Source organism: Centrocercus urophasianus, unplaced genomic scaffold (assembly GCF_019232065.1).
Source record: "Centrocercus urophasianus isolate 14NV4802_14NV808 unplaced genomic scaffold, USGS_Curo_1.0 seq_32, whole genome shotgun sequence".
Taxonomy (NCBI): Eukaryota; Metazoa; Chordata; class Aves; order Galliformes; family Phasianidae; genus Centrocercus; species Centrocercus urophasianus.
This window is the reverse complement of record NW_024884889.1, coordinates 6193441-6219066: the sequence shown is the minus strand read 5'-3', so window position 1 is coordinate 6219066 and position 25626 is coordinate 6193441. Positions and strand designations below refer to the sequence as shown.

The window sequence follows — 25626 nt, the reverse complement described above, 5'->3', positions numbered from 1 at the left end:
CGATACGTTCTCTCGAAACGCGGTGGTCGTCCCCAGCTCCATCGTTAAATAAGCGCCGAAGTTTTCCAGCGATCTCCTTTGCATTAATTAGTTACTTTGTATGCTGAAGACTGGTTCAGCCAAAGGTTGCGTGCGCCGTGTCAGTGTGGTTTTGTTTCATTTCTTGAGGAGAATGTGGTGAACGTATATGCCAACTATGCAGACGTTGTGTTTTCCTAATCGCAAAAATAGTTTGTTCCGAAAGTGTGAATTGTTAGGTCTTCCGTGCCTGCAGCTGAGGAATGCCTCAGTTCAAAAGAAGTAGAAGCGACTGCAAACAAAACGTTGTTTTCTTCCAATTAGCGCTCACAAACAAGCGTAGCTGGTTATAATTAAGCTGGGATCTTTTTCTTTTTTTTTTTCTCTTGGTCCCTGGTTCTTCCAGGAAGATTCGTAGGCATCATTTTATTTAACAAGAAGTGTATTTGTTCTACCTGCAGGGGTGTTTTTTGTTTTTTTTTCCATACTTCTTGCTGCACAGTGGAAGTAATCAGAAATTGCAGTATGTGACAGCGTTTTACGCTTATGTGTGAGAGAAGGATGATGGTAAGAATCTGTGGAGCACAATTAGTGTTGCCAATTCCCTGCCATCACTGTTTTGCTTGGAGAAAAAGGCACGTGTTTGGGAAGTTTGGCCCATTGAAGTATTTCATGGAAGGTGCTTGCTGCTGCTTCGTGATGTGTTTGAATATTACCACAATGAGAGACACCTGGGTGCACCAGGTGTTAGCTGGATACCATTCCCATTGGTCTTAAAAGCAATTGCTGTGAGGTTCTTTATTTAGTGAACAGCCCATCCATATATATATATATGTATATTTAGGATATGGTTGTTCTTCAGAGATGAAAATGTACATCACTTAGTGCTGCACGTTACATTTGTGCCACGGACCGATCGTTTTAATAAAGATGAGAAAGTTTATCAATGAAACCGATTCTCCAAGAGTGTTTCCCAAAGACTTTTCCTGCTCAGCCTCTGTTAGGAGCATACCTTGGCTCAGCCAGTCTGATCTGACCCTCTGGGATGGATGCCGGGCTGCCAGAAGTCACTTACATTGTTCTTTTTGAACTGTTCATGCTGACAATAGCGAGGCCTCAGCTAGAAGTGAAGTTCAGCAACTTGGCACCAGGGGAGAAACGCCCAAACTCAGTAAAGATTTTACTAAGTGATTTGAAAACTCCAAAGAGTCCCATACAGATTTTACAGACCTGCTGGAATAATCTGACCCACCATAATTTGACCTACCAAAGTTCCTTTGAAACCAGCCACAACTTAGGCCCTCAAATACGCCGATGCAAGTCAGACTTGCCTTTATTTTAGAAGTTAATTGCATTCTAATTTTCTCCACTCTGTGGCATTTGCTGCTTAGTTCTTATTCCTCGAGCCACACGAGTCAATGTTCATGATTTTGCAGCATCGAGCACAGCACAGAAGGCCTCAGGTCTACATCAACTATAATTCCATATAGGTAATTACTCATAGATTTAGTCCCAACTCTCTTGGATCAGGCTTCTTTTGTTAGGCTCCTCTTTTCTCTGTTTTTTCCTTTTGTGGAAGAGCTGGAGAAACCTACCAGAAATGGAAAGTGGCAGTCTCTAACACGTTATTTATAAGTATGTTTTGTAATTGTTTTTCAGTATTCAGTGTGCATTTTAACGCTTAGTGGAAAAGGGCTCATTTTGGCTGGCCTGCCTACAATCATACTGCTTTCTGCAAGTTAAATCCCCAGAAGCAGAGTGTAATGCAGAATACTATAGAGGCTTACAAGTGCATTATCTTACTATGTTTCCAGCTTGATGAAAACTGAAATCCTTAGATAACAAGAGTCTGATGGATGCACAGTAGGGTTAAGAATTTTTTTCTGGAACTGATGTTCTCAGCTGCATTAGGAAAAAAAAAAAAAAAAAGCAACAAAAAAACAGCAGCTGTTTTGCAATAAACCCACGCTTGAGTGTCAGCAGTAAAGCCAGCACCTTGAGAGCCCTGGGAGCAAGGGGCTGAGGAAGAGGTGCCTGGGGAGTGCTGTTGTGGTGCTGCTTAGGAGGAGCAGAGGTAAGGAAGCTGTTGACACTGAGGAGATTAACTTGATGAGCTGTGTGGCTTCCTGTGTGTTTTTCTGCAGTCCTTTAACCCAGGGATGAATTTTGGGTCATGCTACTTCTCCTTCTAACAAGTCTCCTGGCATTCTCTAACAGCGGGATGTGATGTAATGTGGTTTCAGTGCTTCTGATGTCTCAGATATTTCCTTGTGTCTCTCTGCAGGATGTTGCCCTTAGTGTTTACCATTGTGAAGTTCAAATGTAAGGCATTCTTAGTTTATCTTCCCAGATCTAATTTGCTGGAAGATGTGAAACTGGGAATGCCATGCTCATCTCAATGTCAGGCTTAAAAGAATCTAGCAATATAGATCATATATATATGTATACGTACAGCAAGTACAACTCCAAAAAATAAAATGTTTAGTTAGATTTAAATGGGCACTGTCAAGCTTCTCCTATATTTATCTCTGCATTCCTGAGATTTTACTTTTTCTGCCTTTATCACAGCCTGTAATGTATTAAGAATATTGATTGAGAAATATACGGAGTGAGATGAGCAGGAAGAGGGTTTCCCATCCTGTATTACTTATGGATAGCCTGCTCTTAGTTGGCATTAAAGTTTTTAGAGTGCTTTTGTTTTGCTTCTTTAAAAAAGAAAAAGAAAACAACAGAGAATGGCTGAGTGTTATTCTGGTGTGATCATCCAATGAAAATACTTTTGTTGACTTGTGAGAAATTAGGAAACAAGGTTTAGCTTTGGTGTATACCTGCATCGCCAAGGTTTTTTACTCCTTTAACATTTCTTCTTGGAGATGTTTCGCTTTGGAAGAAACTCCAAAGGTTTGAGGAATAGTCTCAGAGGTAAATTCCTTTATCTGTTGGTTTTCCCTGTTGTGGGCCTTGGTTGTCTTCGCACTAGAAATTGTTCTGCATTGAGGAAACTTGCCAAGAAAAGTATAACTGAAAGCTGTTATGTTCTTACAGTAGGTAATTTGGATGGTGTTTTAATATTGAGATGCATGTTTTCAGCTGTAAGTGTGCTAATATGCAACCTGGTAATGCAAAATTTCTTGAAACCTCTTGTTATACGCTTGAATCTGCTGCATCATTTATTTAGTAGATATCTTTCATCTTTTTTTTTTCCACTCATGCCATAAATTCAGAATGATATCTTGAGCAGTTCGTACTAATATAGAGATTGAACCTCTAATGTCAGCTGCCAAACTGACAGAACTGTGGCTGTTCATGTGGCAAACACACAGCGTAAGCAGCTGAAACAGAAACAGGCTTTTTAAAATGGTCTGTCCCAAATGGCCTCCATCCTGCTGTGAATTCACTTAAAGAGTAAATCAGACTACTGAAAAAGCTAGGTTTTAAGACATATTTCATTTGCTGAGTTCTACACCATTACTTTCTTTGTGATGCTCTTTAATGTGGTATCTCAGTATCTTTGAAAGATTTGTGTGAACATGAAGTTCTCCGCTTCACTGAAAAGATTATTTCAGTAGTGAAACTCTGGGAAAACTATAGTAAACACATATGTTTGACTTGCTAACTTTGTGAGTATCCTTCCATACCCAAAGCTCAATTTCATGTCCAGGCTGCTTTCCATAGGGATCTGTTTCTGAATATATTTCCTGAGTGTCAAACAAGTGACCTGCAAGGAGTGGTATTACACCACTGCAGAACAAGCCTAATTGACAAACCTAATTGAGCCTGGAATCAGGTCCCCCAGGCAAGCTCAGAAAACACTCGCCACACCTGGATGTCTGCCTTATGTCATTCTTATTGCCCCTCTGGAAAACAGAGTTGATAGGCTTATGACATAATTCCATTCACTTCTTTTTGGAGAGAAATGGTCGCATCTGTAGCGTGCAGTATTGACAGAAGGGATGTAAAAATGGAAGAGTCATCTTCTGGCTCTTGCAGGCACAGATGACTTTGAGGAGGAAAACAGACTTTTTTTTTTTTTTTTTTTTTTCCTGGATGCATTACAGTACTCTAAATTTTATAACAGTGAATAAACTAAACAAGGGGAGAAATCTCTGTTCTTTGTTTAGATAATGTGTGTTTATCCTTAAACTCGGATAGATTTTTATAGTCTAGCTGTAGATTCATGAAGAGTAGGTTTATAGAATGCTGAAAAATGTCGTTACACAGCATTTTTATTAAATTAATTTTTTTTTAAAATTTTTTATTTTTAACTTTTTTTTTTTTTTAACTGAAGTAAAGATAAGTAAGTGTACACCAGAGCAGAAGTAAACTTTGGGCTTTCAGAGCTTTTGGAAAGATGGGCCTACATCTAGATATGTCGCTCAGAGCCCCTCCTGCTTGAGTTTGTATGTTTCCAGAGATGGGGCTTCCATCATTTCTCCTGGCAACCTGATCTAGAGCTTCACCATCCTTATTGTAAAAATCTTCTTCCTTATATCCAATCTAAATCTCCCTTCCTTTGGTTTGAAATCGTTTCCTCCTGTTTCACAACAGACCCTGCTAGAGTCCCCTTAGTTCTTGTAGCCCCCCTTTAGATACTGTAAGGCCACAGTGGGGTCTCCTCAGACCTTTCACTTCTCCAGGCAGAACAGCAGGTCCATATCTCTCTGCCACTGAGGATTCTGCATCTGGATGCAGTACTCTGGGTGTGACCTCATCAGCGCCGAGTAGAGGAGTAGGATCACCTCTCTTGACCTGCTGGCCATGCTTCTTTTGCTGCAGCCCAGGATATGGTTGGTTTTCTGGGCTGTGATGGCAGCATTGCTGGCTCGTGTTCAACTACCATCCACTGATACCCTAATGTCCACTTTGACAGGGCTGTTATCAATCCTTTTGTCTTGCATTGGTTGTTGAGGTCACCACAATTCATGTTCAAGACCTTGCATTTGGATTTGTTGAACCTCATGAGAATCACTTGAGCCCACTGCTCGAGCCTTTCTAGGTCTCTGGACAGCATACCATCCCTCAGGTATATTGACTGCCCCACACAGCTTGGTGTCATCTGCAAACATGGTGAAGTTGCTCATTGTCGATGTCATTGATGAAGATATTACAGAGCACTGGTCTCAGTAGTGGTACCTGAGGGAGATCACTCATGATGTAGATGTCAGTCTGAACATTGAACCACCGAACACCACTCTCTAGGTATGATCTTGCAGCTAATTCCTTGTCCACAGATCAATCCATCCATCCAATCCATATCTTTCCAATTTGGCGAGAAGAATGTTTTGAGGGACTGTGTCAAAAGCCTCAGTGAGGTCCAGATAGATGACATTAGTGATTCTGATGCAGTTAGGCCATCGTAGAAGGTCACTAGGTTGGTTGGGTAAGATTTGCCCATGGTGGAGCCATATTGATTATCTGTTATCACCTTTGAGTCTTTCATTAGCCTTAACGTTGCTTCCAGGAGTATCTGTTCCAAGATTTTGCCCAGCACAGAAGTGACACTAACAGGTCAGTCGCTCCCTGGGCCATCCTTTCTATCCTTGAAAATGGATGCAACGTTGCCTTTTTTCTGGTGACTAGGGGGTTCACCTCACTGTCATGACTTTTCATGTATCATCAAAAGCGCCTTGGTGACTACATCAGCCATTTCCCTCAGGACTCTGGAATGCATCTCATCTGGAACTCATAGACTTACGGTTCTTCAGGTTCCTTAGATAGTTGCAAATCTGGTCTTCGTTTACAGCAGGAGGCCCATTGCTCCACCAGTCTCTGCCTTCCAAACTATCCTCTTGAGGGATGTGTGAAGAGCAGTTTTCAATGAAGAGTGAGCAAAAAGAATTGAGGACCTCAGCTTTCTCCTTGTCCATTGTTACTAGCTTGCCTGTAATGGTCATTAGGAGTGGGGTTACACCTTCTTGGTCTCTTCTTTTATGACTGATGAACCTATAAAAGCCTTTCTTGTACTTCTTTGTGCCCTTGCCAAGTCCAGTTGCAATTGGGCTTTCACTGCCTGTGCATTTTCTTCTTGCTTTCCAGTTTGACCAGCAGGTCCCAGTTCAGCAATATCTGTCTTGCTCTTGCCTTCCTTTCCTGACTTCCTCCACTTGGAGTTGGAGAGATCTTGTGCCCCAAGGAAAGCTTCCATAAAGATCTGCATGCTCTGCTTGTTGCCTTGTCCTTGAGGATGGTTTCCCACAGGGTTTTGTTGAATAACACTCTGAAAAGCTGGGAGTTGGCTTTCCTGAAGTTTAACACTGAGATTTTCCTTTTTGTCTATTCCTCAGGAGTGTGAACTCCACCACTGCGTAATCACTACAGCTCAGGCAGCCTTCAGTCCTGATTTCATCAATCAGTTCACTTGTTGGTCAGCAACAGGCCCAGTATTGCATCTCCCCTGGCAGGGCTGTGTGTTACTGTAGTACAGTCTATTTCTCTCATCTGTGATCACAGACAGCCTCTGTCTTCCTCCCTACTACATCCTTTCAGAGTTACAGCCATTGGAAGCGTGACTAGAAAAACCTTTGCGTTTTGAGTTGTCTCTTCCTACGGCATTTTTCTTTGCTAGGAAAGTGCCAACTGTTGATTTATTGATGCGTTTTAATGGATGTTCACTCTTCATATCTGCTGCTTATCTTTCACTTTTTTCAACCTCTTTCACTGTTCCTATGACAAATTTCCATGCTTTTGGATTCCCCTTCACTGAATGTGCTTCCTCGCTTTCTCCTGTGCTACCTGTCCAGTAGAATTCTCTTCTTTATGTACCCTTAACTTATTCTTATCTAGCTTGCAGGTGATTATTTCCTTTAAATGTAATGAACAGCTATGTCCATAACTAGAAGGGAGAAGAATGGGTGGACCAAGTGTTGCCAGATGCCTAAAACTGGAAGCATACTTAGCAGATTGCCAGTAATCTGTTAAACACTGCGTGTTAAATTCTGATATATCCACCTGTGTGGAACACATACCTGAACCTTCTCTCTCTGTTTGACTCATATACCTAAATACCAAGATCTGATGTGAAGATTTTCCTTCCCAAACAATACGAGGACTGGAAGTACTTGAAATTTAAAGCTCGCAAAAATAATAATACATCAGAAGGGACTGAGCTGGGGAGCGTGAAGGTGAAGGCCATGGTTGTATGGTGCAACCCTGAGCAGGTGCACAAGCCGTGGAACGGGTGGTTGCTCTAGCAGGCTACTTCAGAGGCAGTTCTTAATGCCAATTGCCTGTGTAGTGGTTTACATGTGAAAACTCAGAGTGATTATAAACCAGTGAGCGTCACCTTTGAGAATATTTGAGCACAGGTAGCTCTTACAGAGCAATAACACTCCAGAATGTAAGTCTGTGGTTTCTCTTTCAATGTTTAAAAACAGAGATAGGCAAGAAGCCCCAAATTCCCCAAATCATTTCTTTTTTTCTAAAATAGCTCCTTCTTATTTTTTTTTTTATTTCTGTCTAGAGACATGTGGAATGTGATGCATAATGGGATGCATAGTGTGTATGGAGCCAGCTTTCATGCTGTGGTTTTCAGTAAGAGAAATAATTGACTGGGGAATTATTTGAAGGTTCTTTTAATTTGTTTTCACAATTACAGACAATGACAGAACAATATGCCTGGTCTGAGGTATAGTTTTAGTCATTTAAAATGTATGAACATTCTTAGCACCAATATCTGTTATGTGAAGCACTTAAATTATAACTTTGCCTAAATGTTATGTAAATTCTAGCTGTGTTAGGAATGCCCCTCTCTGTGTAGTGGCACATCTCCTTAGGGGTCAAATGTTGAGGGGTTTCTGGGGTAGTATTCTCACATGCCACTGACAAAATATCAGATGTTTAGCAGCGCAGTAAGGAGTAGAAGCATTGGAACTCACCGAAATCACTCATATCAGAACACAGAAATGGAAAGATATTGAGTGCAAAAATTATTTTCTGTGCAGTGAGATTTGAATCTAGAAATAACCTGTTTTGGTGATTTTCTGTCATTTTCCTGCAGAAATTGAGTGGTAGGGATAGATGGCTGCATTTGAAAGGTACCAGTGCTGCTTCAGCCACTTGGTGTTCCTTGGGTACTGTAATCTCTATAGTGCAGTTCAAATATCTCATCTTAGAAGTGCAGTGGCTGAATGTATCAAAAGAGCTGTGCATATGTGTTATGTTATTCTCATAGTGGTAGCAGTAGTTAAATGTATTCCTACTAATAATACTAATTGCTATCAAACAAAAGTAAGCCCATTTTATTGGTGTCTGACATTGTAGCAGATGCTCGTTAGCTGCAATCCTACTGTCACGTGCATTGTTCCACTGAAGACCTTCAACATTTCTCCTGTTTCCACTGTGAAGAAGAAAGGACTTTGGAAAGGGCACAGTGATTCTGGAAATAGTGGCCAAGTTACAGAGCTTCTCTCTATTTCCAGTTGATGAACTCTGATGTAAAGAAAATAATTTTCAATGGTTTCTACATTGTGAAAAGATTCATTTAAACAGTTTATTGCTCAGCCAATTATATTTGCTTTTGGGGAGAGCAATTTTAGAACAACTCTGCGGGTGTGAGAACGTGACGATGAACTGCCCAACTTCTCCATCTGCTAAAATGTCCTTATAAAAAATCTGCATACATCTTCATTTTTTACTTGAACTGGCTTTTCCCCTTATTCAACATTTCTCTTACAGTTGTCCTCTTACCGCAGTTTTATTTGCAGATGGGTTAATCTTCATTCCTTGACAGCTCTTTTCATACTTAAAAGTGTCTATTTCATCCCTTGTAAAGGTGTGTGCAGGTAGAGGTCCATTGATAAAGTAGGTATTTTGTGCTCAGGCCATCTGCTTAACCCCTTTTTTACTAAAAGCATGTTTCAGTTCAAAGTTGCCAGTGTCATTATGAAGCCCTATTACCCATCTTCTAGTTTTAGATCTTCATTTTAGTACTGGAATCTTTATGCATCTGCCAACACTTTTGTCATCATAGACAAAGACTTAGCAGCTTTTAACCATGCCGTTGTACAAGACTATCGATTCAGAACTAAATTCTGGAACTTTTTATTCTGTTGTTATTAATGTTATATTAATATTATGTGTTATTAATGTTGCTGTAATAGCATTAGGCTCTGAAAACCAATATGGATTCAACTTTCATACATGGAAAGGAATTATTAAAACAAAACAAACCAGCCAACGTACTCCCAGACAAAAAAATAATAAGAATTTAAAATAGCTAAAGAATCAAGTTCATGCTGGTGTTTTATGCAGTGAAGGATCAGTTATTGGAAAAAGCTGTAGGATGAAAATTAGTTAAAAAGAAGTTCAACTTAGAAAATGGAGAATTATGAAGAAGGGACATGATAAATGTGCAATTTAAGGAATTATACAAGAAGAATTAAAATCTAACTTTGTTAAATTCAGAACTGAGACGGGGGAATATTTATTTTTTTTCCCAACTTTTTTTCTAACTTTTTTTTAGGTTGAAGTCTGTTATAGGATGCTACTGAGGCAGTGTTCAGATACGGGATTTGACATTTACATAGACAGCAGGAGAATCCAAAGCTTTGATAGCTGATAGCGATAACTTTGTAAGTGCACATTATACCTCAGGCTTCAGAGTTGAAGCCAGTCTTTAGTGTCTGGAAATCAAGATGAACTCAAGTGTATGGCAAGATTATCCTCGTTCCCCCCTCAGATTCTTGTTCCTTTCCGAAGCAGCTGGTAGTGACTGCTGTCAGACAGGACGTTGGATGTGATCCAGTGCTGCAGTTCCTTTGTTCCTAAGCCTTTCCTATATGGTATTTCAAAAACTCGGGTCTTGTAGTGTGCCATGATGATAAATGGAATTTGGATCTTTTGGGAAGCGAATGAATTTCAAGCCTCACTGTGACTGCAAAGGCACGGAATAATATTTCATGAAGACGAAGTTAGGCAAGCATAGAAAGAAAGCTAAGTTTATCTAACGTGTATAGACTCTTTCCTTTAAAGTTCTCTGTGTAAGTGCAGCACTTACATCCTTGCCTTTAGGTGCATGCATGCACATGCTCAATTGATTACCTAAGGGATTATCACTAAAGCATACATATACCTGTAGAATTATCTATTAAAAGATCTTGAAAGTTGCATATACAGGTTCTGTGGGTGGGTGCATTTATTTATTTATTTATTTATTTATATTGTTTTTATGTATTTATTTATTTATTTATTTTGCTGCACTGGGAAACATGGGGTTAATCTGTGTCTTAAGCCTGATCTGAAGGCTGTTGAACTTGGTGGAAACCTTCCATTTACTTCAGATATAATTTTTATAGGTAAATAAGTAGTAAGGTGCAGAGCTGACTAACTTACTCCCATGTGCTCGGGCCATAGCTTGCTTGTATTCATGCGCTCACATGCCTTTCACATTGTGAGGATGGGTTTTTGCCCCAGTTTCTGCTGTTGTCATTGCTAGCATAAGAGTACCGTGAAATCTTACATTGTGACCTTTATTTGTTACAAAATTCTGAAGGCATTTGAAATGGGTCTCAATATAGTTTGTAAGAACAGCAACCAAAGTATGTACCATTAGCTAATGTTTGACAAGCAGTTTGCAAAACCACGACTTTAGAACGCTTCTTATCCCAGCCTATCTCAGTGGCTTGCTGGAAGGGGAAACTTGGGAAACCAGGAGGAACAAATGAAGAAACGGATGTGCTAATTTCTTCTTTTATTTAATAAGTAGAAGAATTAACTAAATGGTAAAATAACAGCAGAAAAGCATATATATATATATTTTTTTTCCCAAAGCTACTTATAGTTTGAATGGATAGCAAAAGCGTTAGACTGCAGTGTATTATCGGAGTGTATTATTATGGCATAACCTAACTCAATGCAAATCTCATATTTAACCACACAATTCATTACTTTCATGTTTCCAAACATCTGTCTTCTTTCTAAGAGTGGTTCTTCAATGTTTTGAACTTCCTTCACATCCTGAGTGGGAAATGCAGGTGGCATATGGTACTAGAGCTGTCTGAGGATGCTTGTTTGAAGAAAGTTCTTTGTTTGGCTTTAGTGACAAAATTTTCTGGAGTTATTTAGCAGAGGAAGGAAGGAGAAAACTCTTAGCTCATCATGAAAAGGTTCTGAAACTGGACTGTTTCATGAACAAAGACCTCTTGCTCCCTGAATAGCAGTGAGAGCGGCGGGGAAGAGAAAATGTCGAGGGTGTTTCTTTTTTCAGTCTTTTATCTGCGTTCTTGAGGATGAAACCTTTTGACCCGTGGAATATGGATGAAAACACAGAAACCCAATTGAGACCTGTTTTCATTGATAGCACCCTTATCTTGGGAGAAACTGAATTAAATGTGAGTTTGTAGCACCGGTGGATCATGCTTGCTATGTCTGCAGAAGTGAAGCTTGGGTAAAGAAAAATAACGTAGGTTTCCTTTTGTTTTCTGAAAGAGAGCCAAGTATGGAGACTCCTCTTTGATCAGAAAGATGTTTATAGATGTATTCAAATTGTGAGGGAGTTGAAAACTGAAATTCTCCAGGGAGAAATGCAAGCTGTTCTTTGGTGATTTAAGTCAACAACGCGTGGAATCAGCTGAAGTTGTGATGATTTTTCTTTTTCAACTTAGACAAAATTATTTTTTCTTTTTAGAGAGAGAAAAACAACCCATTATGCTTATTTATATTTGGTTATGGAATTTCACAGCATACACTGCGCTTTTGCTGATGCGTTCATCTAGTCATTCTAGATGATGCTACAGGTAGTCAAAGACCTGTTGATTGTATGTCTTTTCTGTGCTTTACCTAAGTATGACAAGCTCAAACTAAAGGCACTAAGGAAATCAGAAATTACCATAAGCATTAACCTCTAAATGCAGAATATTGTAGAAGAATAAAAATAACTTTATCTTTGGTTAGTGCTCATGTCCTCTGGCTTGGCTTTGTTGATCTAATATGTCCTCGGTCATTCCAGTGGAGAAATCCTTTCCTCTCTTACCAGTGAGCAGATGACGTGTCACTGAAATGAGCAAAGATCTAGATAAGATATTGAATCTTCTTGCATGTGCTAAGGAAACAAATTAGCATCTCCATTCTTATGTGCTAATCCGTTCTGATTCCTTTTAGTTCTTTATGGCTGTTCTAGTACCAAGATAAACCCTGCCAACTGCAGCAAGGGAGGAGGCATTGCAGGATGTCAGAGAGGTACTGACTTGCTCCTGCACTGGTAGAGTGCAGAATGCATGGCTCCTCCAGAGCATGGCCAAGCATGCACTGCACCTTTTCTTCCTCTATTCTTCACTATCGATTTTGAATTTAGTTTCCCTTCCTGTTTTTGTTTTTTTTTTTTTCCCCCACCTGTGCTGGAAAGTCCCAGGTACTTGTGGTCCAGGTTAGCTAAATGCTTAGAGGAGTCATGCAGAGTAGGCAGACATCACAGAATGCAGTGTGGGTTATCTACCAGGAGGAGACAGGCAAGCAGGTAAAAACTGAGGTGTTGAACAAAAAGATTATCCTGTGCTGAGCCCTCTGCAGCTGACTGGAGATCAAACTGCTCTTTGTATTCAGCTGCTTCAAAGGCAGTAATAACTTCAAATTTAAACAATGATAGGCATATCAGAATTCCTAGTGGTGGGCTGTTCCGACATGTTATTCAAATAAATATAGAGGAATTCTTCTTATGCAGGTCTTACATTTTTACTTTTTCACACTGCTGTGGACTGTTCAGTAACTCTTTCACCTGTTAAAATACCATGGCTTACAAATCTAGATGGCATGTATGAAAGTCTGTTAGACTTTATTTGTATAAGATTTGTCCAGGGAAAGTAACTTAGCTTGGGTCTTCATGCCCAGGGTAACACTGCCTTGTTTCTTGCCACGCAGTCCAGCAGGTCCTGTAAATGGGTTGTGGAAGAGTCTGCACCAAGGATGTGTAACTGGCCTGGGCTGTGTGCACTGCACAGTAGGGAACCCTGCCCAAGACGGGGGTCCACACCAGGCAAAGAGTATTTTTCTCCTTTTACAAACTCTCCTAATTGTTTTTAATCCGATTTGTGTTTCCTGACACTTTCATGCGAGGAAATGAAATGCGTTATGTTTATATGCTGCAACATTAAAGTGGAATTCTTCATCTAGACTGCAGTTGCTTTTAGGATCTCTTGTTACTTCTAGTGAGATGAGTGGCATTGTGACATTCACTTCACAGAATCACAGAATGGCCAGGGTTGGAAGGGACCTCAAGGATCATGAAGCTCCAACCCCCTGCCACATGCAGGGCCACCAACCTCCACGTTTAATACCAGACCAGGCTGCCCAGGGCCCCATCCAACCTGGCCTTGAACACCTCCAGGGATGGATGGGGCATCCACAGCCTCTCTGGGCAGCTGTTCCAGCACCTCACCACTCTCTTTGTGAAGAACTTCCCCCTGATGTCCAACCTAAATCTCCCCTCCCTCAACTTCAGACCCTTTCCCCTTATCCTGCTGTTATCTACCCTTTCAGAGTTGCTTCCCCTCCGTTTGTAGGCTCCCTTTAGGTACTGAAGGGCTGCAATGAGGTCACCCCGCAGCCTTCTTTTCTCCAGGCTGAACAAGCCCAGCTCCCTCAGCCTGTCTTCATAGGGGAGGTGCTCCAGCCCTCTGATCAACTTTGTGGCTCTTCTCTGGACCCTCTCCAGCAGCTCTCTGTTCTTGTGCTTCAGTGAGGTCAGAATTTGTACCTGAGAAAAAAATTAAATTTTTTTTTAAAAAAAGTACATTCTACTGGTTGCCTCTTGCCCCCATTGTAACTAGTTTTTGTGTTGCGATGTTTTAAAATCATTGATCACTTTCAATTGGTTGCAAAAGGAGATTGATCTAAAATGTTTTGTGTTGTCATTCCCCCTCTGCGGTGGGGAAATCATATAGAAATGGATGGTGCAGCAAGGGCAAGCATAGAGGAACTGTTCTGAGTCACAAGCCAGCGTACATCATTAGGAACACTCCTATTATCTGGAAGTCTGGCTTCCTGTCTCAGTTTCCTTGTGGGTCTAAATGAATGGCAGAAGAAATGGAACGCTTTCCTGCTTGGCCAAAACCTATGCTAAATTACTCCTTTGGCTACAAGCCATACTGTGCTCGGGGAAAAAATCCTGCAGCTCCCCCCTGAGTCTAAAGGGTGCTTTCTGCACTTGCTAGGGGCTGATGGAACAACGTTTAGGAAGCCTATGTTTGCAAGACGGACCCAAATTGTCTGTGAAAGTTGTTTTTTGTAATTGTATTTGTTTATTTATTTGTTTTGCTACAGCGGAACGTGTGAAATTCCGCAGGAACTGAACTTTCAGTTCAGTTGTTGCCGTCGACTTCTATACTATTTTCACTACATTTGGCAAGTAAGAATTCTACAGCTGACTCTGAAGTAATAGAACAAAATAGACACCATTTCCTGATCGGTGTTCTGTATAATGGGGAAAAAAACAGGGACAGTGTTTAACTTTTTTGCCGTGCACCCAATGTTCTTGATCCACTGGAGACAAGAAAAGCCTGCCATAGTTAGCACTCTGTATGTATTGCCTTTCAGAGAGTTCATTCTAGAGCATCTCTCTAGCTGGAAATCTGAAGAATGTGGAGAAGAGGACAGTAAAGGCTGAACACTGTTCGTGTATTTCAACAAAATAATATTGATAAGCTTGTGTGGTTTTTTCCTTTTTCCTTTTTCCCTTTCCCTTTCTCTTCATCTCTTAGTTCTCTGTATCCATTGCTCAGGCTCTCCAGTTTTTTAAATTAAACTTAATTGTTGTTAAAAACCATGGAGTACCATCAGAAAGGGTGATGATGTGAAACAGTGCTTTTCTTGATGGAAGGGCTGCCTGCCTTTTGCCCGCATTGATGTGGTGGTTGCCTGACAAGTCTGATGTTGAGGCCTCTGTTGCTTTTGGTCAAGCAGGATAGCTGAGCCATGCCCATCTTTATTGCCTTTTTAAATTGTTTTTTTAATTATTATTTTTTAAAGGCAATTCTGTGATATTTAGGTCCTGATTTTGTAAATGAAAAGCTGCAAGATTTCATTCCTGCCCATTACTTTTTTAATTTTTTCCTCCCAGCAATGCCATTTCACTCTTTCCGTTGCCCCTAAGAGTCATTTTTCTCCCAGTTATTCTTATATTTCCTCTTAGTTCAGAGGAAGAGGGAGAAGAGACTCCTGTGCCTCCGTCTGCTGTTCTCAGGGGGACGCTGGTGAGATGCCAATGAATGCTCCTCAGCCTTTGCAAACAGCACAAAATATAAGATTTAAATGAACATATGGGAGAAATATTGGTGTGTTTCCACTATGGCAGTGTCCACAGTTGAGAATTCGTCGTTATTTTAAAAATGTGTGAAGTAGTTCCACACAATAACTGAAGAAAAAAAACATCTCTTATTGGAATTTTTGAGCCCTAAGGAGAAGTTAATGGTGCAGAGGGAAGTACTATTATGCGTGTGCATATAATATCAGTGTATGTCTATGTTAAGTTTGTGTGAGAATGAGGCTCATCATAATTCCATGGGCAGTAAATTTGATGGGCAATTAAACGCAAATTTTGAATACTTAAGCTCAGTTTAGTTTTCATATATTTTATGAGCAGAAACAACAAAATAATACTAAAAGCTGGTAATATATAACTTAAGTAAAACTTAACTTGCCAATCAGAGGACAGTAATAAAATTTTGCTCTTGATTATAGACATGGGATTATTTTTTTTGCCAGTGTAAACCAACTGATTGGATAGCATGCAGAATGCTGTTATGCAGTAGATACAATTGAGTTGGGAGAAATCTGAGTGTCTGTGCTATTCATGCTTTGCTTCTTGTTGAAACAGAAATAGTCTTGATGGGAAGGGTCAAACTCAGTTTCATTATAAACCCAAGCTGTAACCTGCTCCTGGTTTCACCCAAGGGTAGCTTTGGTTAAAAATCATGTTGCTAGTCATTCTATTAATTTGTATGGTCTTTTTATTTTATTTTTTTATCTCATGTGGTAACTGGAAGAGAACTGTAAGCTGGATAATGCTTTCTTGTAGCAGGAAAAAAGTCCTTTGATTTTGTTTTCCCTATATTTTTATGTGGAAGAGGCTATTCTCTCCTGCAATTAAGCATTGGAGGAAAACTAGAAGGTAACTAATTTTGCTACTGAATGCACAAACAAGGCAAAATTTATCTCAGCTGTTTACCTTTGTTTTCATCCTGTCCTGTGAAGCATGGATTTGGGTCCGCTATTGGATGCTTAGCTTTCAGACAGAATTCTAAGGATCTTAAATAATATTTGGCCTAATGCTTTTCACCCATATTGCACGTCATCAGACTGTGTAGCTGTTTTTAGTGTCTGTATTCACTATCATATTTATCTGATGATACTGTAGACACGCTGTGAGTGTGCAAAGGGGATTAGCCTAACTGTGCATAGATTAGCCTGTGGATTGTTTGTTTTTGATGTCTGGAATAGAGGTAATATTAAAATGTGATGCTTATTGATGCGCTCAGTGACTTTGTCAGTGCATCACAGAGGGATAGAAGCATCACAGAGTGATAGATTAGATAATAATATTCCTTAGGAAGAATGCCTGGAGAAGTTGTTTGAAGTTTGGCCTGACTGGAGCTCTCAAGTTCCTGTTCAAGAAAAGTTAACTATTTAAAAAGAAACTGAGTAATTCTAGTATTATTCCTGTTATTGCTTGCATAAATTACTTTGTATTTTAATTCGTACATGTATGGGTAGCAGTGATAAACTATTATTATAATCATCATTGTTATTTTAGGTCATCAGCTTAGATTTAGGATACTGTTATATTAAAGCATTAGCAAGTTTTGGTTGTAAAATGTCTGCTTCGCTCATGCTATTGAAATGGACGCGGTTGCTTACAGAGTGAGACTTCATCCTCTTTCAGTGAGTTCCATCAGGATCAACTAAACCTGAGATGTTGGGATCTTTAACTGTAGCTGACATGAGACAGTTTGATAGATGAAATGTAGCCTTGAAGGAGTGCATGAACTGGGGATTGTGAAGATTTTATGGAATTTGGTAATATAAATGAAAAATGGGAAATTGCTGTAATTAGTTGTTCTAGATAAAATCTTGCACGAGTGTTTGCCAGCTGTTTCTCTGGCTTATAAGACAGCCTAATGTTACTGAGAGTAGTAAAATTTGCCTGGGGAACACTTTTCCCATTTGAAGATAACTTGCCTTAAAAGCTTACTGCTCTGTGTATTATGCATATTTTTCCTGGAAACAAAGCAAGTCTTTATTTTGATCCAGTTACTGTACTTGCAAAAATATGTTTGTGGTATAGAAGCTCATTTTGCAACAGAATGAGCCATACAGCAGTGAACTGCAAGCATATAGCACAGATGTTGATACAAGTAATAAGAACATTACGTAAGTTGCATGATTCTCCTGAATATATTGCTTCAAGCCTATTTCCCATAGAGAGAAAACAGCTCTCCAAACTCAGTAGCTGTACCAGTTAACATTTCTGCTGCTGCTCAAGGGCTGAGTTTTGTCTTTAGTTAAGTCAGTGGGATTTGACTTAACATCCACGGGCAAATGGATTGGAGCTCTGTTACATTAATAGTTTGGATGAGATGGAGTTGACTGCGAGGGAAAAATGAGCTGTTAGCCATATCTTATCCAAACACAAAACACAGTAAGCTTGTAATAGAAGAAATGGTTAGTATTGAGCTAATATATTGATGTAATATTTTGGGGGGGAGGGGGGGAGGAGTGAAAGCATGTTCTACAGTCATGTGCAATGTACAGCTGCCTTCAAAACCCCATTTTAATTTATCAGTAGGAACATGTTTGTGTCAAATTGTCTGCCCAAAATTGTAATTACTAGCTCAGATTTTGCAAGCACTTGATGTGTATTCATTTTTGTTTTCATTTTTCTGAAGCACACTGCTTATGCTCTGCACACGTTGCAGAGGACAGCATCTTTAACTATGTATAGCATTGCCATCATATATTTGTGTTATGTGTTTTAAAGCGACTGACGACCACACTACTGAGGTCACTTTCAGGAAACACTTGTATACTGAGGTGTTGAATGCTCACCTTGGGCTGCCCAATGATTATCCTGACAAGCTGGACAAATTCTGTTTATGGGTTAAAAAATAATAATTAAAAAAAAGCCACACCTTTCCAGTTACTGTATGTCATGCAGTGTGGCAATGGGTTATTTCTACGTTGGATCTGTCAACCAGGGTCTCACTTGCCAATATGGCAGCATGGTTCTTAGCTTTCAGCAGCAGCTAGCAAAATCCACTGGGTGTCTGCCAGCGCCCAGTGCAAATGCTGACTCTGGGGATTCTGATTCCCTGGTAAATGGTGCTTAAGGTGGATCAAGAAGAAAGCACTGTGAAGTGGAGCTTGGGGGGACTCCAAGCATTAGGCACCGTGGGAAGGCTAAGCCTGTTCTTCAGCCACTCAGCACTTGGGCACAGGAGTGGGGAAGACTGAGCAATATGTGGGGACCTGCTGTAGGAGGGCAAGTAATCAGATGCTAGGGGAAAAAAGAAGCAATGTCTTTTGCTGTACAGTTGTTGAGTAATTCCTAGAGAAGCTAGCATTCATTTTAGCCAATTAAATGGTTTCTGACACAGCTAGTCATTCATTTTGCGCTGCAGGGATGAGTTCTGGTACCATATTCTGAAACAGATACAGATCCCTCTTGAGTTAATTTCCAGTTTATTTCCAGATTGAGTTTATTTCCGGATAGTTTCTAGTTCAAGAAGGGTCAGTATTGCAGTTTCTTACTTTCAAAGACCTGTATCTTATCTTCTGTGCTGATCCTCTTGTCTGCACTCAGGACATACGTAGGTACTTCAATTAAAAAAACCCCACAGACTTTGTCTACATACAGAGCTTTTTTTTGTACATCTATTAAAATACTCAGCAGAGGTCTTTAACTAATTACAGGAGATTTGATTACCCCTCTTTTATGGAGAAATTGCCAGATCTCAGTCTTTTATTCTCATGCTTCATAAATGAAGTCTTGGAGAGATGAGTTGTTTGTTTGTTTGTTTGTTTTTAATCAGGCACGCTCATTCTTGAATAGCCTGCAAAAGCTTTTATTACCCTACTAGCCCATCCCAGGCTTCTTTGCCAAAGAGCACACATCGTGGAGTCAGACTTCTGTGCACCAGCAGTCTGGAACACGACATCACCTTCAGCTCGCCTCAGACACAGGCCTGTTAATGGAAACCCCAGCAATAAAAGCTTGAACCCTGGCTTCTGAATAGTCAGCTAAAGTTTCTTCAATGTAAGTCTGACCTTTGCTTTCCATCAATACAGCACACACTCCTTAAAACAATGACAGATAAGTAACTTTCATCTTAAAGCCACGTTTATCTCCGTGAAACGATATTGCTGTGTAGCATCTCCCCTTTATATCCAGTACTGTTATTATTATTGTTTTTCAACTGGAGCTTCCAGAGCTTGTAAGGTTGTCTCTGGTTTTGTTGGCTATATTTAGAATGTTCCTATTATGTTCTTTCTTTTATTTTCCTGTTTGTTTGTGCTGGCTGGAAAAAGAAATTGAAAATTTTCATCTCAGGTTGAAGCATAATTTGGTGTGATTGCTCAGCTTCTGATCTCACTACCAAAAATGTCTTGTTTTAGGAGCTGATAAAAAATATTTGGCTCTGTTTCACCTCAGTCACTCTTGGCAGTTCTTCATCTGCTCTTCTGGAGTTTCCATCTGCTCCTTTATTCTGCTGTTTCTACTTTAGAGCCTAGTTCTGTACCAACAATTTCAAGGGAGTGAAAAACTAACTGATTTTTTTGAGGCTATTGGATCAGATGTAGATGGCATTCTGCATCAGAATCTTCCAGTCGTTTATCTCATTGCTGCAATGGAGAATATGGCAATTCTTTGTGACTCTGAGTATTCATTTGTTCTGCTGACCACACAAGCATCCAGCAATTGAACCTGGCACTGTATTGCTTTAAAAAAATATTGCTTTAAAAAAAGCGCCACAGAATAGATCTATAAAACTAAGACTGTCACAAGGACTGATGAGAATTTATTTCTCTGTTGAACTTTTCAAAAGCAGGCCCTTTTATTACAGAACAAAGCTTACGAACATGTGAAATTGGATTTGTTAGAACAAACAAACAAACAAAAAAACTTTTTGCTGTTCTTTCTTCAGCAATTTACTGTGTTATTTAGGTACTTTTTTCCCTCCTAATTTTCACAACTCATAATAGTGATTATTGGTGCTGAATAATCATTTGGTCTCTACAGTTCATGGTGTTATATAGAACAAAAAAATTTACTCATGCATGACCATGTCTGCTTGCTTCATTATTTTACTTTCAAATCCACTTTCCGTATCTTTTATTCCTTGGAATTTTTACTGAAATCACAATCAAATTCAAGCTTTCTTTATCATCTAGCTGGTGAAAATGTAATGGTTTTGTGGTGTCTGTATATTGATAAGCACTTATCACAGTGAAAATCATGTATTTGTTACTTGTCAGAGACAGCTTGTCTGACTAAATGCGAAGCTTAACTATAAGATCAACAAAAGAAGGAAGAAAGCAGTGGTGAACAGATGCAGAATGAAGTGATCAATTCACCACTTTTCTCTGAATTTTTCGTTGTGGTATTTTTCATTGGTATTGTGATACAAATTCGGGTGGATGGTCTGCTGTCTGTGTCGCCATGAGCAAGTTCTGTCAGGTAGGGAAACCAACAGGAAGGCAGATTTCCCATGCTGTTATCTGGAAGGAATGAGTGAAGTTAGATACATTTTCTCCCTTCTTTGTAGAGAAGGTGTGGAAATGACAGATTTTTTTGGAATTTCTGGGCACAAGAAGTATTGCCAAGTAAGGAAGATGTTTTTGTGGAAGGCCCTTCTAAGCTGCCTGGCTTGTGTTACAGCTTAATGTGGTAAAACTATGGGGAAGCAGAGCTTTGCTCAGAAGTCCATTTACTACTTTATTTTTACTTTTTGTCTAACAGCTTGGAGAATATTTGCTGTTGGCATCCCTACAGCCAGAATTTGTCCTTTGACTTTTTTGTCTTACTTGTAACTAATGAATCATTGTCCTAAATACTTTTGTTCTGACTCAGTGTGAAAATTTATGGTGGTCAGCATCAGCATTTGTAATATATTGGGTGTCATTGGATTGGAGTGTAAATCGTGATAGGCATACATACATAGCACTGCCTAAAATAGATTGTTTTGTAGGTGGCAAACTATCAGTGGAGATAGTGGGTTTGTTTTGTTTAGTTTTTTTTCTGTTTCAGTTTGTGATCATGACTAACTTTTCAGTTGGACAGTAACTGTTGATAACTTCACAATTATACTTGCCTTAAGTTCAAGAAACTTGCTATAGCAGGTAAAATTAAAAATAAATTGAGAAGATGCCTGCTGGGATAAATTTTAAAGACTTGCAGAGAGAAAAATATCCCATCTTTGTCTCTGTGTTGCGAAATACTTACTGTACAGTCTTTGTCATTTATTCTCTTAGAATCTGATGTAGTGATGAACGTAGAATCTCTTTAAAATTATTTTGTTTCTAGGGTACCTGAGGAGTTCAAATGAAAAATCATCTCCTGAAAATTTTGCCCAGGCAAATGCTTTGTTTGAATGGGTGAAAGTTTGTTCTGGAGGATCACTTGCAGTAATTATTCAGTGCATGTGCTGGTATGTTGCTATTGAACAAAAATGGAAATTCTGATGCATGCAAAATATTTCTTTCAGAGACTGTTAGGAGCTCGAAGAGCCAGCCTTTTAAACACAGGGGGTTTTTACAGTTCTTGTGGCAGTATTCCAGCACTGACTGCAGGTGGGAAACAAAGCTCCTATGAAAGATGACGCCATTACTGTGTACTTAATTCCAAAAATCTTCACTTTGTGGTTTAAAAATGCAGCGTGTACCCTGATGCCCTTTCTAATACTCAGGTGTCTGATACAGGGCAGAGCATTCATACTGCTCTTACGTGTGAGTGAAGCAGTTGGGGAAAAAAAAAAAAGTTGTTTTTCAGTAAGGGAGTGGTATGTTTCTCTGAAATTCGTGTATAACAGCTTTTCAGCTAGTTTCATGAAGTAAAAGGAGCTCACACACCAGTCCTCTGGTCTTCTGCTTTTATATTTGCCTCTTTAGAAAGACATGCAACATTAATTATGGAGGAGAGTTTGGATTTTTCTTCCCACTTTTTTTTTTTTTTTTTTTTTTTAAATCTTTTTGTAGCTGTGATATTTATCCAGAATACCTGAAGCTACACCCTGAGGAGCATGGATGTTCTTTCCCTTACTCCCAGTTTGTCCAAACCCCGTACACAAAGTCTTCCCCAACTCTGAACTCCTAGGGAGCATCAGCTTTGCACAAGGAGCCTCATAACCACATGCAGGCACAAAATGTGCCACATGTGTGAAAGCAAGAAAATCTGTTACCAGCTAGGCTCTTGGCCTGTTTTAATGCATGATGTGTGCTTATCTATGAAGTGCCTTGCCCATGTATGGCAGTGGATCAGGTCAAATAAATAAATATCAGTCCAAACCCAGAGCTCTTTACTCTGGCAGTAAATTAAAGTAAATGAGAGTTTGCTTATGTAAAAAGCTGAACAAGTATGTCAGAGTAGAAATAAGGCGATGGAAAATACTTGATCCAAATACATTTACGCTGAAGGGCTGTAGGCTAATGCCAAACCATGGATCAAACCGAAGGGCCATGACCATGGCCAGCACTGGGGACGAGTGTAGGGTTCACAGAGAGACAAAAATGAGTGGGGGATTTCTTCCATCCACCAAAATGATGCAAAGCTTGTATGTTTTCTTTTGCAGTAGTTGTTGACAGGCTGGCAGTATGGAGGAGCAGACTTCCTGTGCTCAGCAGGAAGAGGCTGGTAGCATGAGGGTCGTGAGCTCTCCAGTCACTGAGCCTGCAGGTTTGGTTTGGTGAGGACTAATGCATAAACATGCAGTATCTTAGGAAAAATGGTATCAAATCTTTTGTTGTATCTGGATTAGCGAATGCACCTGAAATATCCCTGAATATTGAGGCCAACTGTTGTGCAATGGCCACTGTCCTATTAAATGTACTTTTCCTCCAGCAATTGCTTCTGTAACTGAACTTCCTACGAGTTGTTTTTAACTGCCCTGTCCTCTCTGGAAGTTGCCTGGGGACAGCACCGGTCAGAATAGGCAGATTTCACACTAGGTAGCTTTCCAGCAGTTTGCTAGTATACCTTCCATCACCTAGGACTCTTCCAGATGTTAATTAACAAATCTGGATATAATTTGCACATATTTATAGGTGTATTGAGTTTTTTTTATTTGTAATTTAGATAGGTGCTGTTCAGCTGTTCCCAGCAGCTTCATTTCTGCTGGTTGGCTGCATCTTTCCTTCTAAGGCAGCTCTATTTTAGAAAAACATGAAAGAGGGAGGCAAATGATGCACACAAAGCACTCTATATGTGCTATTTCTGAGTGCTTTAGAAGGATAATGTGTTTCTGTTTTTGCTTAGTGCATTTTTTTCCCCTTCCATTTTCTTTTTTTCACGAGTAATAAATTAATATTGTATGCATCATGTGTAATCATGTTTTGTCTATGAAAATTTCCGTTAGTGTGAAGAAGAGGCTTATGAGATAGGAATATACTTTGTTAATAACTGGGATAATCAGATACAGCAAAAAGAATGCAGATTTTTGCTCACGTCTAGCTTGTGCAGATGCTCAACTGTATTTTCTATCTTCTTACTTTTAGCCTAATGTCCTGTTTTTTGGATGAGGAAAGGGGTTTTCACTCCACTGTAAGGGTATCTAAATAGTTGTTACTGATTTCAAAGCGATGAGAGATAAAAGAAAAATATCAAATATGGTAGGGAAGAAATCTAAGAGAGAATAGACTAAGATGAAAGGTGTAAAGCAGTAAAAGAAGGAGAGGAAAATCTCTCTTTTTGGATGCTTCTTGATCAGCAGGTGTTAACTGAAGTAAGGAAATAGAGGAGTGGGAGAGAATAACAGAATTGTAGGGGCTGGAAGAGAGCTCCAGAGGTCATCAAGTCCAACCTCCCTGTAAAGCAGCCCCCTACAGCAGGCTGCACAGTTAGGTGTCCAGGAGGGTCTTAAATATCTCCAGCGGAGAATCCACAACCTCCCTGGGCGGCCTGTTCCAGTGTTCCATCACGCTCACTGTGAAGTTCTTTCTTATATTGGTGCAGAACTTCCTATGCTCCAGTTTATGCCTGTAAAAAGAACCTCGTAGATGAAAGAAGGCATCTCTTGTATTCTCACAAATATGAAATACAAACAAACTATGAAAGGGATCAGAGAAGAGAGGATAGAGCAGCCAGAAAGAAAACACAGGGATCTTCAAAAGTCAAAGAAATTAGAGTCCTCCTTGAGAGGCAAGTAAATCAGGCAGGAGGTGCGAGGAGTTGTTCACCAGGCACAGAGGTTGTCCAAAGGCTGGCAAGGACAGCATTAACTCTGCTGAGGGACAGAAGAAACCCCAGCTGCATGTCCTGGGCAGGAAGATTGGGCACCTGCTGGGAAAGGGAACACGTTGGGGCTCAGCCTTTCTGAATCACAGTTTTCATTCAAGGCACTGTTAGTGAGCACGTGTACCCTTGTACACCTAAGGCTTTTGCTGTATGGAAAAAGGCAAGTGTTGCTGGAAAAAAAAAGAAAAGAAAAAAAAAAAGAAAAACAAAAAACACCTTGCTATGCAGATTGCTGGTACATAAAACTTACTTTCACAAAGATGTTCTTTGGTTCATTTTGCTTAGGCGTAGACTAAGGCAAGTAAACTCCTTTTTGCCAAGTGTAAATTTGGCAACATTTACTGAGTAAATTTTGGGGCTGAGTAATGCCTTTATTTTTAATTTGCATCCTTATGTGCGTGCTTAGCTTTTAAACAGAAGATACTGGTTTGTCTAGCCGCATACCTTGCCTAAGTTACGACACGTTAATTCAGAGTGATGGTAAGAAGGATTTCCGTTTCTTTTTATTGTGCATGCAGGATGCTTGCCAGTCTTTTCTTCCTTGTTATGCAAATGCAACTATCCTAACAGCTGCTAGGATAGGGAAAACTGGTTGGGGGAGTAATCAAAGCCTTGTGTACCCAAGCTGCAGCTCAGTTTGGGTGCCTGGTCCCTAAAGCGTTTTTCTCTCAGGATCCCTGAGGCATACACCGCTTGAAGGCTCTGCAGTGACACAAAAGCCTGGGTACACAAGGGAACTATAGTGATTAAATTAAGTATGTTTAGTGATCGCTTTAGTGAAGTCCAGGCCTTTTCTCCGTTAGACGTTCCTGCTGCTGTGTAAGACCATTTTATACTAATCTCTTGAGTTTAAATCGACGCGAACTATTCTTAAAGCAAAAAACAAAACAAACAAACAACAACAACAACAAAAAACCAAAAACCAAAACAAAACAAAAACCCTCGAGTAAACTCAGTGTGTAATCAGCATTAATTAGTCGAATCAGTTGCTAAAACAAGCCTCTCAGATAAAATTCAAGGTTCTTGTATGAAGTTTACTCTCGGTGCTTTTTTTGGAGACTCAGTAGGAACTTTAAAGTTAAGATCAGTTTGTTAATTTGACTTTGGTTGCACAACTAAGAATTAATTTGGCAAGACAAAAAAAAAAAAAAAAAAAAAAAAAAAAAAAAAAAAAA

General features: G+C 39.7%; 1 protein-coding gene across 8 annotated transcripts in view; it reads left to right on the top strand.

Annotated features, from left to right (window-relative positions):
* Positions 1-25626, top strand: part of TLL1 (tolloid like 1) — a 133906-nt gene that overhangs the window by 906 nt on the left and 107374 nt on the right. The gene's annotated exons all lie outside the window — the stretch shown is intronic.